The following is a 6,000-nucleotide window of genomic DNA, read 5'->3' as shown; positions in this document are numbered from 1 at the left end:
TAGGGACTTTCCTGTTGAACACAATCCTCACGGAATCACGTCGGGATACTTACGCCTATAAATATTCGATAGTTTCTTCTCGTCAATGTCCCTTGCCCAGAATATAACATTTCCTGTTAGTGGAGTCCATATTTTGTTAACTGTTCGATACGAAGCTCTGACAAGACGTTTACACCGAGTCCTTGTTATTACACCCCTGAAGATCTGGGTTAGAATTGATCTTCAGCAGCCAAACTTGTCTGAAGAGGCGACAAACGGGATCGGGTGGTCAGGCTCGCTGATTTGGATGACACATATCATCGTATAACAATTGCGCAGATCGAAGCCCATGATGTTGATCACTGGATTGTCTGGTACATATAGCTGGAATATTGCTGAGTGAGGCGTAAAACAACAATCCAACCAATTAACCAACTTTGTTGTCAAGAAACATGTAAATTTGTACTTTTCCTCATGTTTAGTAAGGATACATGATTATCTTTTTGGAACAATGTTTATGTGGTAAATACCCAACCACCCAAAACCTTCAGTGTTTGAAAGGAGGATGCACATACAATCTAGCGTTTATTTATGGATCTGTTATCTTCATATCTGTTGCATGCAGCCTAGACAGATCCTGTCCAACATACAACCCGGAACACGTTTTTCATTGGTTGCTGCTTGTTCTATATATCAGCTTGCCACATGATGGCATGTTCAACTCTACTTCTTATAACGATGTACATGTAATGTTATTGAAAACGGTAGAACCGTGAAATAAATGAAAACTTGAAGCTGCCTAGCCTACGTGTCCTTGAGAATGATTATGTCAAGCAAAACTTGAACCTCGTTAGATAAAGTGTGCTTGAAGGCAACATTGGTCAGCGTGTCCTTGAGAACGGTTATGTAAAAAAAAGCTTGAACTTTGTTAGATAAAGACAATATGAGTCAACGTGTCCTTGAGGACGGTTATGTCAAGCAAAACTTGAACCTCGTTAGATAAAGTGTGCTTGAAGGCAACATTGGTCAGCGTGTCCTTGAGGACGGTCCAGGTGTCCTTGAAAGCATGTCTGGAAAAATAGAGGATGTGATTGATTACTTTATGTGAAGGAAACTTCGTTAATCAACGGGTCCTTTTTGTCACGGAAATCTCGTCAGGGTATTTTTGAAGACAGTTACATCAAAGAAACTTTGAACCTCCTTATCCCAGGTCACGTTAATAATGAGCATTGGTTTGGGAGCAACACCCCTACACAGGGTTGGTTGGTTGGTTGGTTGTTTAACGCTGCACTCAGCAATATCACAGCTTTATGGCGGCGGTCTGTAAATATTCGAGACTGGACCAGACAATCCAGTGATCAGCAGCATGAGCATCGATCTACGCAATTGGGATACGATGACATGAGAGTCAAGCAAGTCAGCAAACCTGACCAGCCGATCCCGTTAGCCGTCTCTTACGACAAGCATGGGTTACTGAAGGCCAATTCTAACCCGGATCTTCACGGGGAGACAAGCATAGGTTACTGAAGGCCAATTCTAACCCGGATCTTCATGTGGAGACAAGCATAGTATACTGAAGACCAATTCTAACCCGGATCTTAACGGGGAGACAAGCATGGGTTACTGAAGACCAATTCTAACCCGGATCTTCACGGGGAGACAAGCATAGGTTGCTGAAGACCAATTCTAACCCGGATCTTCACGGGGAGACAAGCATGGGTTACTGAAGACCAATTCTAATCCGGATCTTCACGGGGAGACAAGCATAGGTTGCTGAAGACCAATTCTAACCCGGATCTTCACGGGTCTACACAACTTGAGACTTTCTTCCCGCATTAAACTGGAACACTGTGATATACAACCTAAGTCAGGTTCAGGGAGGCGTAAAAACATAACTCACTCACTCACTCTCGCCTGGTTAATCAGGGCGGTTTTCATCAAACTACTCAACAAACGTTGTAAATGCTCTATCCATTTAAATACCGTGTATATTTGTTGTTTAACGACAAACTAGACGAACCATTGCAGCTATGTTATGGCGGTCTCTACATAGTAGAGTTGACCTCATGGGGTGATATCATGAGCATCGATTTACACACATGGGATACGATGACACGTTCATGCCAGTGAGGGACCCTGACAACCAGATCAGGTCAAGGCCTCTTACAACAATCCTGGTCAGTAACCCGGATCTTCAGGATCATTCTCATGTGAAGTGAGTAGCATTTCCCTCAGAACTGAACCTAGAGTTTATTTTGCCAAATGTCAGACGGATGTAGACTGGTCACATCTCTATGCGTACGCGTGTTTAGTCTGGAGAAGCGAAAGACGACCGCAGAGCGGTGTGTGCCGAAGGAGAAGGAGATTTAGACCCATTGGAAGGTACAGTCGTTTTTACTTCCACTCTTGTATTGCTAATTATACAGTGATTACTGAAACAAGCACATGAATAGCATATTTATAAGCACACAAAAGTCGACCTTGAAGAACAAGCCCCGATTTCTCGAAGCAAACTTACGATTTGACTGAAATTTCAAACTGCGTTGGACATTTTGAAACAGTTGAATTATTAAATCTTTGAAGGGCTGCCGAATTATTAAATCTTTGAAGGGCAACTTGAAACAGCTGAATCATTAAATTTTTGAAGGGCAGCTGAATTATCAAATCTTTGAAGGGCAATTTGAAACAGCTGAATTATTAAATCTTTGAAGTTGAATTATTAACACAACTACAAGCGCAAAGAACCTAATTAATCTATCCACCAAACTCAAATTGTCTACTGTATTTGAGTTTAATATCGATTTCATTTCATTCTGGGAAATGTATTTTCCTGCGTTTTCTCGAGTAAAAACTTAATTCAAAATTCAGACTTAAGTATGTTTCGAGAAATCGGGGCCAGAAAACGCCAAAGCCAAACGGTGTTAGCGCCAAGATATGGGAGGGTGGGGAGGGGGTAAGATGAGGTGACTGAAGCCTAGACAGTTTGGAACTTGCTGTGACTTACATAAACATTCATCAGGTCGCTGGTTGTTCACTAGAGTTCATGAGTATGACTTTAGCAATATTCCAGGCAATTCACGGGGGACACGTGAAATAGGCTCACCACATGGTACTCAGGTGGAGAATCGAACCTGGGTCTTTAAACACAAGGCTACTATACCCAACTGAGAGGAGATCACTTGAGCCATCCGTGATAAGAATATTTTACTTCCATGAGCTGCATTCAATTCTGAATTACGCTTACTGTACAGGGTGGATGATACTGTCAGACATTACAGTCGGTGATAGTATGTATTACACGTCCGACCGTACGTAAACATTGTAGGATTTGTCATACAGTGAAACACGATACATTGAGGAGCAGTAAAAGCCAATTTCAGTATCAGACATTTCATTAAAACTCTATATTACATGGAAGACCATAGACCCTTATACAAAGAATTACATAGTATAGTTAACATATTTTTTCAAATTTAGGGTATCGGATCCTTTAACAAAAATGCATGATGAATATATTGTGCTACTCGGTGCTGCTTTGAAGGTTCCTTTCAGAACACTAAGGAAGAGAATAATTTGACATTGACATAAGATAATTAATGGTCATCGTGGTAAATACTTGTTTCGTAGGTTGTCATACATAATGCAAATAAAACTAAAAGAAATCCATCTTCCATATAATTACAGAAAGGATAGAATCTTTGGGATTTGTTTTCTAATATAGCTATTTTCCTCGCTCGATTACTAAATCATCAAGGCCTATTCTAAAACATATCAGGACATAACGAACATTCTTGTAGCGTAAGTTGCCGACATAAGACAGGGTAAGTTACATAAACAAGACTCTGAATCAAGCAACGACTTAAACTGACGATAATATCTAGAACTCTCATTAACAGATATATATATCTTGATAAGCATAGCGATGACATGCATTGGAAACCATAACCAAATAAACCGTGTTATAACCACATACAGCAAAGGCCATATCTACACAGTATTGTGCGGAAGACCTCTATGTAGTGTACTAAGCTTTACTGTTGACACCCGTTGCCGTGTTATCTCCGGAATTTTGCAATAGTGGACCCCTTTCCATTTTGTTCTGTATACATGGAGTCATTTTTGAAATCTTGAATTTTGGTGTCACCTGAAATCTTTACTTCGACCCAATAGTGTTAATGTTGATGTAACCCCACAAGAATGGAACGATTACTTTAAGGGTTTGCTTAATCCAGCTGAAACACATTCATGTGAATTTGACAATTTTGTGTCGGAATTTAGTCATGATTGCTCCACCTGTAATGATTGTAAAACCACTGATATGTTATCTGTAGAAATTATAGAAGGTGAAATGTGGAGAGCAATTGACCATTTGAAAACCGGTAAACCGTAAAGCACCGGGAATAGATGGATTGCCACCTGAATTTCTTAAACATATGTTACAAATGGTACCCCATCTAAAAATACTGTTTACTGCTATATTGCATAATGGTAGCTTCCCGCAGTCATGGAATATTGGCTTAATAATTCCCTTGTACAAATCTGGCAACACAGACAACCCCGCCAACTATAGCAGAATCTCTCTATTGGATGTGATTGGTAAAGCCTTCACATCCATTGTGGAGGAAAGGTTACGACAGTGGGCTGAGTGTAATTTATTATTATATGAATCGCAAGCTGGTTTTAGAGAGAATTATTCCACAACTGACAATATATTTGTGTTGCACGCCCTATGTCAAAAATATATTAGAAAAGCAAAACATCGCTTCTATACCTCTTTTATTGACTTCCGTAAAGCGTTTGACTATGTATACGTAGACAGAAAGAAACTCCTCTATATCATGTTAGAAAAAGGATGTCATGGGAAATTATTGCAAGTAATCAAAAACATTTATAAAAACGTTTGTGCATGTGTGAAGGTTGATTCTCGCCGTACGGATTTTTCCACTACGTGATGCGGCTTAAGACAAGGCTGTATGTTACGCCCTCTGTTATTCATCCTATTCATAAATGAGTCGGTAACAGAACTAGAGAATAGTAATACAAATGGCATTTTTGTAAGCGATGCCATTGGCCTGATCAAGTTATTACTTTTTGCAGATGATTGTGTCCTGGTATCTGATTCTTTTATAGATCTACAAAGAAAATTAAATGTTTTGGAATCTTTCTGTGATAAATGGGGTCAACTATTATTGGTTTTCGCAATGGTGGCTATCTTAAATAGGTTGAAAAATGGTTCTACAGAGGTATGCAGATGTCAGTAATTACACCATATAAATACCTTGGTATAATATTCACTTCTAGACTAGTATGGTCACGCGCATGTGAAACTATTGCTTTGCAAGCCAGGAAAGCGTGTTTTCCTGTATTTAGTATATTCAGTAAATATTCTGATAGTCACTTAAAACAGGTCCTAAAATGTTTGACACTAAAATATTACCGATTCTTTTATATGGTTGTGAAGTCTTGGGTTATACATATCGAGAATCCACTGATAAAGTCCAAAGTGCCTTCTTTAAAAGATTCCTTGGTATAAGTAAATACTGCTCATCCAGCGCAGTACTGGGAGAGATGGGGCGGTATAACTGAAGTACAAATTACTTTTGTAAATGCACGTTTGTTATACTATGATGAAAGATCATGATCAGCACGGCAGTACAAACTGGGTGTCGCACATCAGAATTCTACTTTGTAAAACTGGATTCTCATATATCTATATCGCCAGAGATTGTGGAGATATGAAATACTTTCTAAGATTGTTTTACAGCGATGCATAGATTTAGAAATCCAGAATTGGTGTAAAAAAATCAATAGTTCAACATTTCTTTGCCACTATAGTTCTTATAAATCATTATTAACTACAGAATTATATTTATTATCAAATTCTATAGATAAAGATTTAAAAGTCCTCACGAAGTTCCGTACACTAATAACCTGAAGATGCATAGCCAACGTTATAAGAAAAAGTGAAGAAAGCGTTGACCGATCTGCCCTAACATGTGATAAGTGTGACAATATGTCTGT

This window comes from Haliotis rubra, unplaced genomic scaffold, assembly GCF_003918875.1.
Source record: "Haliotis rubra isolate DU_JTF1 unplaced genomic scaffold, ASM391887v1 Scf211, whole genome shotgun sequence".
In the NCBI taxonomy this organism is placed as follows: domain Eukaryota; kingdom Metazoa; phylum Mollusca; class Gastropoda; order Lepetellida; family Haliotidae; genus Haliotis; species Haliotis rubra.
The sequence above is the reverse complement of the archived record's forward strand: the minus strand, read 5'-3'. Positions refer to the sequence as shown.